We start from the raw sequence: 13,850 nt of genomic DNA, 5'->3' as shown, positions 1-13,850 counted from the left end.
TCCAAAAACATCATAAGTAGACTTGAGTAGTCCCGTTACAGAGCGACTGTGGATGGATGGACACTGTACTGGGCTGAAACATTAGACCAGGGGTGATCACACTTTTTTGAACCAAGACCTACTTTTCAAGTAGCCAGTCTGCCAAGATCTACCAGTCTAGTTTCAACATCGCAAACGTACACGCACGTACTACAAACACACACACACACACACACAGTTCCCAGCCTGCATAGTAAACAAACCCTCCCTCTTTGCTATTCTCACTCACACACACACTAGGGCTGGGACGATTCGTCGACGTAATCGACTACGTCAATACGTCGACTTGCGTAATGTGCGTCGGTGCGTCGTAAATAAACAACATGGCTGCGACCAGTGCAAACATGGAGGAGGCAGAGCAGCTAAAAGACTTCGCCCACGATCGTCCAAAGTGTGGGAGTACTTTACAAAAAAAGAAAACAATGTGGTGGTCTGTAAACAGTGCAGAAATGAAATGGCCGTGAAATGGAAATATCACAGCAGTACGTCTGCAATGAACGAGCACCTCAAGCGAAAGCATCCTGGAGCTCTTTGTGAAGACAGCCGCAAGATAGCACCGTAAGTCAGCGTTGTATTTCTGTTCACTTTTCCGGCCGTGTATGAGTGAAAAATGGATAGCTACTAGCTAATGTTACACAAGCAATGTAGCTCACCACAGTTTGTATGTCTTGTCTTCTGGTGTTAGTAACGTTAGCTATGTAGCTGGCTAGCTACGGTAGCCTATTGTCATTGTGGTGCTCGCACCTACTGTACATTATCTAGCTCGTAGCTTGCATGCTACGTTAGCATCAATTTAGCTAATCATAACATAGCAGCGAGAGTAACGTTAGCTACTATGTAGCTACTAGCTAGCTATGTGTTGTGGTGATGGACAGACTTCTAAATGGCCATGTTGGCATTGAAGTTGGCTAAACATAGCAGTGAGGTGGAAATTAAGGGGCCTACACATGATAAGATTTTATTTTTTATCGAACAGTAAAAAAAAATATTGTTAGGCTAATCGATAAATTAGTCGTTAGACTAACCGAAAAAATAATCGCTAGATTAATCGTTAGAAAAATAGTCGTTTGGGACAGCCCTAACACACACACACACACACACATTCATTCACACACACACACACACACACACACACACACACACACACACACACACACACACACATTTGCCAGTCTGCATAGGGAGCCATAGCACAAACCCTCCCCCTCTCTCTCTCTTCCCCCCCCCCCCCCCCCCTCTCTCTCTCTCTTACACACACACACACACACACACACTGGCGGACTCATGGGGGGGGGCATAGGGGGCGACCGCCCCTCCTGGTGCCCCCACAGTTGAAAAACGTCTTGCTTAAGTGAATGAATGAATGAATGAATGGTCTTTATTGTCATTGCTACAGTACAGGTACCAAACAACGAAATTTAGGAGGGGAGGCTCCCCTGGTGTTAGGAAAGAAAAAAAAAAACTTTAAAAAAAACACTTTAAAAAAACACAAGAAGGGAAGGAGCTGGTTTACAGAAATAAAGGCTATGTACACTATCCACTATACTATACTGTACAGATAGACGACTAGGGTTGTCATATTGCACATAGTGTTATTGCACATTTATTTAAAGTATTATAGTGCCCTTTTGAGTGGAGAAAATGAGAGGATGTGCCCTATTGGTGCCCCTCCAATGGTCTAAATTTGACCATGTGCCCCCACAGTTGAAAAACACTGCACTAAAGTGCCCTTTTGAGTGGCAAAATTAGAGGATGTGCCCTATTGGCTGCCCTTCCAATGGTCTAAACTTGACCATGTGCACTGATGGGGTCCCATGTTGTGCAGTAGGTGCCCTTTTTTTCTTTTCGCCCCTGCCCTTCAAACAGCCTGAGTCTGCCACTGCACACACACAGTCACTTTTTCTCACTCACACACTGACAGCCAGTCTGCAGTACCATAGCCAACTACTGATCCAACAAACAGAAAAGTAAACCAGATACAAAACAGGTAGTTCCCTAGTTTGAAAGGAGGAAATAAATGCATTTCTCTACCTTAGTGGGAGACCTGGCACTGCGAGGAGGCAGCTAGTTTCTAGTAGTCAGGGCTGTAGGAGCTGGTTGCAAGGTGTAAGCAGGCTTGCATCAGCCATTGTGGATCTGTCGTCGAAAAGGCAATCTGCAGCCTCGAGAAACGCTTTTCACAATTTCGCCGTCTTTGAATGACTTCTTGTGTTTAACAAGAACGTGACTGACGCGATAAGAAGCTTTTGTTACAGCCGTACGTTTTTGCTCTTTTGCCACATTTCCCTTCTTCGAAACAGCCATCGTAGATTTGCAGATCAGACAGACACACTTACAATATCACATCGTGTAAAAAAGTCCTCCTCCCATTCTGGATGGAAGTTGTACGTTATTGGTTTCTTACTTGGTCCAGCTTCCCCACTCATTTGTATAGCCTTTCTTTAGTACTAAATAGTAAATAGTAGAAATTGGAAGGCTAACTAGGTAATTAGTCTCGCCGGTATTTTGTAGTTGGCACTGTTGACTGCGCATGCGTGGTGAACCGTGTGTTAGGTGAAAAGATCAGATCTCATACTGGCTTACCTGTACGTCAATCAAGTGGCAAAAGCCATAGTGAGGATGGATGATAGGCGAACTTTTTTGGGGGGGGGTTGTTCAATGCCATGCGATCTACCCAGTGGCGGATTAACGCATAGGCTTACTAGGCTGCAGCCTAGGGCCACCACCACTAGGGGGCCACCTAACATTGGATAAAAAAAAATATATATATATATATAATAATAATAAAATAACATATTATTTTCTATCCTGAGGCGGCGAGGCCCCCCTATATTTTCTATCCTGAGGCCCCCCTATATTTTCTATCCGCTTGTTAAGTCTGAAGTTCAAAAGTGACGTTTAGCCATTTCCGTTTTGGAAACCAAACCAAACCAAACCAGAAATTCAAAAGTTGCAAAAATGAAGCGGACGCACATGAGTGGGGCCAAAAAACGAAAAGAACTAATGAAAAAAGAACTAAATATAGCAAAGTTGCCCAAGATTTCAACATTTTTTTCTAATAATGCTGCTGCGCCTGAAACTACCAATGTTGTCGAGAGTGAGAGCCACGAAACGGTTAGCTCTGGGTCGGGTGTCGCTAGCACAAGCAGCGCTGAGGCGAACATGGGGGGGGAGATGCAGGCTGTCGAGGCTGAGCGCGGAGAAGAGGCACTAACGTTACCAGTACCACCACCAGCTGACAGTGACACTGATACCGAGCAGGACAATCAAGAAGAGGAGGCAACACGTGGACCACCAAGTCCAGACACAAATCCTACCACCACTTACAGCTCGGATCCTGGATTGTGGGATACAGTTGGTGAAGACATGAGAACATATTGGATTAAGATGGGGCCACAATGTTGTCAAAATGAAGATGCTAATGTCGCCGCTTCAGAAACACAGCACAAGCCTCAGAAGAGGTATTTTTCAAAAACACTATTTAAAAGAAAAAAGTCAAATGGCGAAACCGTGCCTCGAGAAATTTATTCACCTGCAAAAGGAAAAGTATTTTGTTTCGCATGTAAATTATTTGGTGACGGTGCTCATAAATCACGACTCAAAACAGGCTACAATGACGGGAAAAACGCAGCAGTGTGTCTGGCTGAGCATGAAGGTTCCGAAAGCCACAGGAAAGCTATGCTTTCCTATGTGATGCGCAGCGCTGCTGCTGGCTGTATTGACTCAGAACTAAAAAAGCAGTTTAACAACGAGTGTGCTTATTGGACAGATGTGTTAAAGCGAGTGGTTGTAGTGGTGAAGTTTCTTGCAGAGCGAGGATTACCATTGAGGGGACACTGTGAAACCTTTGGCCAGCCTGATAATGGGAATTTTATGGGTGTGTTGGAAGCGATCAGTGTGTTTGATCCATTCTTGAAAGCGCACATAGACAAATATGGAAATGCTGGCAAGGGAACCACATCTTACCTCTCATCAACAACATGCTTAGAATTTATTGAATTGATGGGAGAGCATGTCCTAGCTGAGATAATCAGTCAGGTAAAAATAGCAAAGTATTTTTCAATCAGCGTCGACTCTACACCAGATGTTGCAAACACAGACCAGCTCACATTCATCATACGATATGTGTCACCAGATGGATGCGTGGAGGAGCGTTTTCTCAAGTTTTTGCCAATTCAGAGTCATTCAGGGGAGTCACTTTATCAGTCTGTTCTTGGCGTTTTGGAAGAAATGGGCATTGACATCAATAACTGCCGAGGCCAATGTTATGACAATGCAGCCAACATGTCCGGCATTTACAGTGGTTTGCAAGCACGCATTAAGAAGATAAATAATTTGGCCGAGTGGGTACCCTGCGCAGCGCATACACTCAATTTAGTGGGAGTTGCCGGTGTAGATTGTTGCCCTGTGACAATGGAATTTTTAAATTTTGTACAGACACTTTATAATTTTTGTTCCAAATCCACGGCGCGTTGGCAGATAATAACTGCGGGGCTAAATGTTATTGACAACAAGAGGCTGGAGACATTGAAAAGTTTGTCAGATACTAGATGGTCAGCACATGCGCAAGCAACAAAAGCACTACACCAGAACTATGCCAACATCCAAGAGTCACTGAAGAAGATGAGCGATGACCCGATCCAAACTGGCGCTACTCGGGATGAAGCCACGACACTTTACACAAAGATGGAAAAATTAGAGAACGCCTTTCTGTGTTCTATGTGGAACACCATACTGCAGCGCTTTCACAAAACTAGCGAAGCTCTACAGGCAGTAGAGCTGGATTTATGTAATGCTGTTGATTTAGTCTACTCATTGAGGGATTACGTGGCCAGTCTTCGGGACGATTTTGACAAGTTTGAGAGTGCTGCAAAAAACATGTCCCCGTTGTCCCAATACTACAAAGCAGACACACAGAGGCAGAGAAGACGAAAAAAACAGGCAGATGAATCCACTGAACCTGACTGTGGGCGATCAGGCCGAGACAACTTTAAAGTAACGGTTTATATCACTGTCATAGATCGACTCGTCATGGAACTAGAGAGGAGGTATCACTCATACAAAGATATTCAGCAGACATTTGGTTTTTTGAACAATATTCCATCCATCTCCATGCTAGATCTTCGCACAAGAGCGGCTAATCTGCAGAAGAAATATGCAGGTGATCTGGAGGAAGATTTTTTGGAGGAAATCAGACAATTCAGGGAATTAATTAAAGAAAATGAGGACACCTCAGCGAGGTCACTGCTGAAACTTATAAGAGGAAGGAAAATACAGGCAGTGTTTCCCAATGTTGATGTTGCACTCCGACTGTTTATGACTCTGCCTGTAACGAATGCCAGCGGGGAGCGGTCTTTTTCTAAACTGGCACTTGTCAAAAACAAACTAAGATCCACAATGGGCCAAGAGAGGCTAAATCACCTGTGCCTGATGTCAATTGAGTCTGACATTCTGCGCACATTGGATTACACCAGCCTCAATAAGGACTTTGCTGCCAGAAAATCAAGGAAAAATACCTTCTAAGGGTAGGACCATTTATGATTGTGTTGCCTTAATCTGGGCATCTATCTCTTATTTTGTGGATGTAATTTGGACTGTTGCTGTATTGATTTTGTGTGTGTCTCTCTCTCTCTCTCTCTCTCTCTCTCTCTCTCTCTCTCTCAGACAACAGGAGAGCAACAGAGAGACAGACAGCAGGAGAGGACAGCAACAGAGAGACAGACAACAGGACAGCAACAAAGAGACAGACAACAGGACAGCAACAAAGAGACAGACAACAGGACAGCAACAGAGAGACAGACAACAGGAGAAGAGAGCAACAGAGAGACAGACAACAGGAGAGGAGAGCAACAGAGAGACAGACAACAGGACAGCAACAGAGAGACAGACAACAGGAGAAGAGAGTAACAGAGAGACAGACAACAGGACAGCAACAGAGAGACAGACAACAGGAGAGGAGAGCAATAGAGACAGAACTGAGGTGAGGTGAGCAACAGAGATAGTTCAGGATGATAACAACCTTTTCAGTGCATTTTTTATTGTTTGCATTATGTTATTAAAGCACAATGTGTTTTATGGTAAAGCATTATGAGTGGTCTGTGTGTGCAGGGTGCTCGTGAGTTGTGTATTTTGGGGAGGGGGAGGCTCGTGTATGAATGAATGAATGAATGAATGGACTTTATTGTCATTGCTACAGTACAGGTACCAAACAACGAAATTTAGGAGGGGTGGCTCCCCTGGTGTTAGGATAGGGGAAAAAAAAAAAGAAAAGGGGGGGGGGGGGGGCCTCACACAAAGGAGTAGCCTAGGGCCACTGACCACCTTAATCCGCCACTGGATCTACCCATACTACCTTTGCGATCGACGTATTGGGCACCCCTGCATTAGACAGTAAACAATTAAGTGTGCTGTAGATGGGGTCCTCAGGGGAAGGATCAGTCTCCGTGCTGAAGAGGGATGGTTAATTTTAAGGGAAACTATAAAGGTTAAATGATAAACTGCAAAAGTGCTACTGAACATTACAGGACACCAAGTTTCTCTCTGTAGTCTAAAGTGGCTTCCTTTCCATGTCTCCTGTCTTCCTTTCACACTGATCTGATGGACATAGTGGGTGTATGACATTTAACTGACACTGTTAAATGCTCTCCAATTGTCTAGTTCTTCTAGATTAGTGTGGATGAAGGAAAACAAATGAGGAAAGGAAGAAAAATTGTTACCATCAGCAAAACTATTCAAAACAAACTGAGTGTCAGGCTTTCCACTACATCTGAATTCACTACATGTCCCTTACCTGTTGCACTGTGGTTTCTGGTTGTGGATAGGCTCACTCAGCCCCTGGCCATCATCATCATCATCGGTAAAGAGCAACAAGGTCGGTAAAGAGCATATTTGAGCGGCTCCATCCCTATCCATGCCTCCCGTTTCAACATCCACTACCTGTCCAATAGGACTGGACGTCTTCATTGGTCTCTGTTCTGCAACTGATAATAGAGTAAGCAACAAAAAGTGTGAGGGGTATTCTAACAGTGTTAGGGTTTTTTGCAAATTAAATAACTGAGTACAACTAAATAGTTATGATCAAACTTTGCTATCGTTTCCTTTCTGTAAACAAATAAATATACAGTGCCCTGCGGAAGTAATAGGACAGTGAAGCGTTTTGTCTTCTTTTGGCTCCACACTCAAAAAGTTTGGATTTGAAATCAAACTAACTAACTGAGGTTAAAGTAGAGATTCTCAGCTTTTATTTGATGGTATTTGTGCACATATTGGTTTCACAATTCAGAATTTACAAAAATATTTATGCATACTCAACTGACTTTAGGTTCCTCAAAATGGGTCAGGTGTGTTCCGTCACATCATTTGCCTTTATTAGGCCTAAGAATCACCCAGCTTCTGATAGGGTCAATGGGTCTGATAGGGTCTTCTGATAGGTCAATGGGTCACAGACAGCTTCTGATAGGTCAATGGGTCACAGACAGCTTCTGATAGGGTCAATGGGTCACAGACAGCTTCTGATAGGGTCAATGGGTCACAGACAGCTTCTGATAGGGTCAATGGGCTTCTGATTGGGTCAATGGGTCGCAGACTTTAGACAATTATAGCATGCAAAGGATTGTCGACCAAATACTATAAATTAGTGCTTAATTTGGACATTTGGTAAATCTGTCCAACAATGTGTACACATTTGGTTATCCTGAAACTATGAGAATCTTAATAATACATATGTTTGATTCCAAATCCCAAAAATTGGAGTGTAAAGGCATTTACATTACTTACGCAGTGCACTGCTTTAGTTTAGTTTTTTTAGTTTAGTTTATTTAGCACACATGAAACGGTGCAAGGAGGGAACGAAGCCCAGAAGGCTTGTACATAGTCCCACTCCGTTTCTGAGGAAACAGAGGTACGTTGGTGACACCTATGATGCATGAGAGCTCAGGTGAGTGCCACTGACATTACCTGAGCGAAAGGTTAAGACAATTATTCCCTTTCCTGTTAAACAAATTAGGAGAGGGTTGAGAAACACTGAACTAGAACACTACTTTACATTGTTACCTAGTTAACTAGAACACTACTTTACATTCTAACGTCTCGGGTTGAAGTGGAAGGTTATCAAACACTAATCCTAACCCATCTCGCTTAATTTGAAAGCGAAATGGCACCTAAAAAAGTGCAAACTACAGGGATTAAAGCAAAAAAAAATCTCCTGACTGAAAATTTGTTCAAGCCAAGTCATATTCTCATTTTAACCTCCACTATATGTTTGTATTTTATAACGTTAGCGTTTTAAGGGAAGAAGATTCTTTTGAACAGCTTTTCTATTGCCAGTTTGCTTTTATGTGATACGCTCGGCGGAGAGGGTGATTGGCTGCCCTTTGCCCCCCCTTGAGGCCCTGTTTAAAAGTAGGGCTTTGGGGAGGGCCAGGAAGATCATGGCTGACCCCGCACACCCAGGACACGGTCTCTTCGCCCCGCTCCCCTCAGGCAGGAGGGTGCGGTCCCTAAAAACTGTGAAGGCCCGACATACAAACAGCTTTTTCCCCACAGCCATCCGGCTCCTAAATGCCGCTGCCCCCCCCCCTGACCTGACCCCCTATCTATCTATCTACCCTCCCTCCACCCCCACTGGACTGTCTGGATATGAACACTTGAACACTTGATCTCTGCACTTTATATTTATATTAATTATGACTCTTGCACTTCGATGTTGGTTTGCACTGTCTTGTCCTGTCTTGCACCTGTCCTGCTGTAAACCGTGCTCCATTGTTCCAAACCAAATTCCTAACATGTTTACATGTCATGGCAATAAAAGTCTTCTGATTCTGATTCTGATTCTGATTTATGTGATATCAATGCTGTTTTCAATTCATGAAATAAAATTGATACTTATTGCAAGGGTTGACTCTGACATACAAATAATCAGATAATGGGTGTGGCTTAGACAATTAGGGGGAGTGGCTTGTATGAAAGTGGGTGTGGCCTGTCGGTGGGGCCGAGCCGATTCGTAAAATATCTGAACCGTGTCTGTGGCACTTGTGGTTGCTGAGCTAAAGTCCTTTAACCTTCCTTTAACCACTAGGCCGGAAAAGCCTTCATTAAAGTGGGTGGCTGCTGCTGGCGTACGTTTGGGCCCAGGGAACGGGCATGGAAAGAGTCACAGTCACCAAACTCTACACACTCCTTGATTGTATCCCTACATTGTACCAAATCAACTTTCAGAGTCCTAGGCCATTCCTGGGAGGCCTTGCACGCGAGCTAGCGGGAACCTGTAGGGAGCTCTAATGCTTGATGTGAAGTGCCTAGTGTAAAAAGACATGTTCTCACACGTACAGGGAGTACAACATGTTGCATTTTCATGCCATTAGGGTTAGGGCTTCCTAGGGTTTCCTAGGGTTAGAGATGCATTTGGACTTCTGGAGTACCTCCACTACTTTCAATGGGTTCTGAAGGTCTGAGAGCAAAGGGCTTTCTACCAGGGGTAACTAACCCTGGGTAGAACCTTGGGTTCAAATCTGGAGTGTGTGGGACCAAATGTGTAGATGTGGTGAGCTAATGAAGCTCTTTGAGATTGAGATGAGAAAAGGGCGCTTGTCTCTTTAAGGCCAGGAGGGAGTTAGCGACTAGCGATGTTAGCTTAGCGCCAGTTTAACAGAAGTAACTTCACTTTTAACATGACTTCCCGTGGTCGTAGCGGGCTGGTTGACGGCTTAAAATGACCGTGGAGACCTGTAGACCTTATCCAGCTATAGTCTTGTGTTTCTACCCCGGGGCATAGCCGGTGTTATTCACGGACAAACACTCCGTAGTAGAGTGGTTCTAGTACACTGGACATATGTAGCCAATTGACGGAAATCCGTCGCGACTTGGAAAAAATTGACGGAAATCCGTCGTAGCGACGGAGAACTTTAATCCCTGAAACTACAACGCACGATGAAGATTTAGACGAAATCAAAAAATCGTTGAACTTCATGTCGCAAGAAATCAGCACAGTAGTAAAGCAACAATCCACTCTACTCGAGCTAATGGGAGAGGTGCGTCAGCTAAAAACCACAATCAAACAACAAGACGAGAGGATTGAAGTTCTTGAACGAAGAGTGGATGACATGGAACAGTACTCACGTTTAGAAGACTTGATTATCAGCGGATTAAAAACATCCCACCGATCCTATGCCGCGGCCGCGGCCAACAACAAACAGGATGAGGATTCCCCACCAAGCGACCTGAACTCGCTGGAAAACCAGGTCATCCAATTCTTCGAAAGCAAAGACATGGACCTCCAAAGCAACAACATCGTGGCTTGCCACCCTCTCCCCCGCAGAAACATCAAAGATGAGCCGAGAATCATAATTCGGTTTGGTAACAGGAAACACAAAATCGAACTCCTGAAGCAGGCCAGAAAGCTGAGGGGCACGGGTGTTTACCTGAACGAGCACCTCACCAGAAAAAATGCCGACATCGCAAGAAATGCACGCATCATGAAAAAACAAAACAAGATCCAAGCAACATGGACAAGGAACTGTAAAGTATGGATTAGGTTGAACGGAGCACCTGAAGAGGCTAAAGCGCTGGTGGTGAGAGATCTAAAAGACCTGGACCAATACAGATGACTCAACACATGGACTACAGTAAGATGACAAACATGCAATTATTTTCTATTCCTACCAATTATTTTCTATTCCTACCAATTATTTTCTACTCCTACCAATTATTTTCTACTCCTACCAATTATTTTGTACTCCTACCAATTATTTTCTATTCCTACCAATTATTTTCAACGCAAACAACAAACTGCACTTGATGTCTACCAGTGACTTACATCTCACAAATGATGGGGGGACTGTCCCCTCGGCAATAGATTCGCTAGTGTTCAATCTCTTTGAGTTAAATACCGACAGTAACATCTATGACGAATTTTTCTGCCCAGATATGAATCATATAAATTCGAATATTGTAAAATTATCATGTGAATACTACTCTGATGATCAGTTCAACAATCTTACTCATACCCTATCATCTGGAAAACACAAAGCCTTTTCTACCCTGCACTTAAATATCCGCAGTCTGCCCAAAAACTTTGACCACCTAACAGCATACTTATCAACTCTAACTCATTATTTCTCAGTTATAGCGCTCTCTGAAACATGGCTAAATGATGATATCACTGGTCTCTACCCTTTGTCGGAATATAATGTTGTTCACTCCTGTAGAAAGAACAAAGTTGGAGGAGGAGTCTCATTATATGTATCTAACCATTTTCATTTCATCCCCAGAAAGGATCTGAGTATTCACTTAGAAATGTCTCTAGGTGAATCTGTGTTTATTGAAATTCCGTCTTGCCCGTCTTTCAACGGGAAAAGCATTATAATTGGATGTATGTATAGACCACCTGACTCTGACATAAGTACCTTTAATGATGCCCTGTATTCCACTCTGGAAATGATAACCAATGAACGTAAGATATGTGTTCTACTTGGTGATTTCAACATCAATCTTCTTAAGAGTGAATCCCCAACCACGGCAGATTTTCTTAACACACTCTATTCTACTTATTTTTATCCTCTGATTCATAAGCCTTCCCGAATTACTAGTTCATCAGCCTCTCTTATTGATAACATCTTATTCAACTCTCTGGATTTTGAAATCACCTCAGGTCTATTGATGTCTGACATTTCTGATCATCTCCCGGTGTTCCAGATTATTCACCCATCAGAGAATGTAAATGCTAAATGTAATAACCCTGCCCACAACCAGAGATCATATCGTAAATATACCAGAAAGAATATGGAGTCATTCAAGTCTGCTATTAGTGCTATGTTATGGGATGTGGTTCTTAAGTAAATGAAGCCTACCATTCATTCTTAACCCTTTTCAATTCTGCTTTGGCTACATGCTTTCCTTTGACCACCTCAAAAAATAAGATAAATTCCTCCAAAGGGAAACCTTGGATTACCAAAGAGCTAATAAAATGCTCTCGTAAAAAAAATAAACTATATAAGAAAGCTCTTATGAACCCCACTCCTACAAATATTGAAACCTATAAGAAATTAAAAAACAAATTTACCGCCTCACTAAGGAAAACAAAAAAAATGTACTATGCAGATCAATTTAGTCAAGCTTCGAACGACATCAAGTCAACCTGGAACATCATTAACCAATTACTAAATCGCACCAAATCTCCACCTGCTGCACCTGTTGAGATGCTAGGGAAGGACGGGACCCTCCATACTCCAAAAGATATAGCTGATGGTTTTAATGAATTCTTTGTTAATGTTGGCACATCTTTAGCATCTAGTATCAAGGCCTCTGATGTGCACCCTTGTAGCCTAATCAAAGGCCAATTTTCTTCACTCTCAACTTTGGATCCCCCCACTAACAATGAAATACATGATATAATAATGAACCTAAAGAATTCTGCCCATGGTCACGATGGTATCAAAACCAGTCTTATTAAAGAAACTGTTGAATATATTATCCATCCCCTAACTCATATCCTTTCTTTATCCCTACAAACTGGCATCGTCCCTCAGGAATTCAAAATCGCCAAAGTTATACCAATCTATAAATCAGGCGACTCAAAGGACTTCGGCAACTACCGTCCTATATCTGTTCTGCCCTGTTTATCAAATATCCTGGAGAAACTGGTCTACACAAGAATCTCTAAGCACCTAACAGTGAACAACATCCTGTACAACCATCAGTATGGATTCCGTAAGAAATACTCCACTGAGCATGCACTACTGCAACTTGTCAACACTATTTCTACAGCACTGGATGATAAAAAATTTGCTCTTGGTGTCTTTCTAGACTTAAGCAAAGCCTTTGATACTGTTAACCACAACATTCTTATCTCCAAGCTTAATAGATATGGTGTGCAAGGTACTGCTCTTAAATGGTTTACCAACTATCTGGATAATAGAGAACAATTCGTTTCCTCCAACGGCTGCTCATCGAAGAAATCAAGAATTCTTTCTGGGGTTCCACAAGGTTCCATCTTGGGCCCGTTACTATTCTTACTTTACATCAATGACTTGTCTACGTCTTGCAAAAACCTTCTCCCCTTATTATTCGCTGACGATACCAACCTAATAGCTGTACATGAAGACTTCAAATCTTTGATTGAATGTGTAAATGAAGAATTATCAATTGCCTCTAACTGGTTCCAACTGAATAAATTAACCCTCAATGTAAAAAAATGTAATTTCATGATCTTTTGCAACAAAAACAAGTGCTACTCCAAAGATGACGCTAAAATATCAATCAATGGAACCATCATTATTCAAGTTCAACATACCAAATTCCTAGGTGTCATTGTTGACGAAGGTTTAAACTGGAATATTCACATCGATCAGGTCTGCAAGACATCCATGAAGATGCTTGGTATAATGAGAAGGGTCTGCCCCCTGATCCACTCCTCTGCTCATTTAACCTTGTACTATAGCTTCTTATTTCCTTACATCAACTACTGTAATATAGTCTGGGCTGCTACTTATCCTTCATACCTCAACAAATTACTTGTTATCCAGAAGAGGTTCCTAAGGATGATCTCTCACTCTAACAGATTCGAACCGTCTGCACCACTATTTAGGAAATATTCATTATTACCCATCAATAAACTGAATATTTTGCAAACATGCTTATTCATACACAAATTCATCAACAACAAGCAAGATCTTCCTTCTACTTTCCATAGTTTCTTTATTTTCTCATCTGACATCCACTCTTATCCAACAAGATTCAATAATGACCTCCACTTACCTTTCTGTCGAACTTCTAGCCACCAATTTAACATTTGTTATAGAGGTCCGAAAATCTGG

Source organism: Nansenia antarctica (genome assembly GCF_963989245.1).
Source record: "Nansenia antarctica genome assembly, chromosome: 19".
Classification (NCBI taxonomy): domain Eukaryota; kingdom Metazoa; phylum Chordata; class Actinopteri; order Argentiniformes; family Microstomatidae; genus Nansenia; species Nansenia antarctica.
This window is presented reverse-complemented; position numbering follows the sequence as displayed.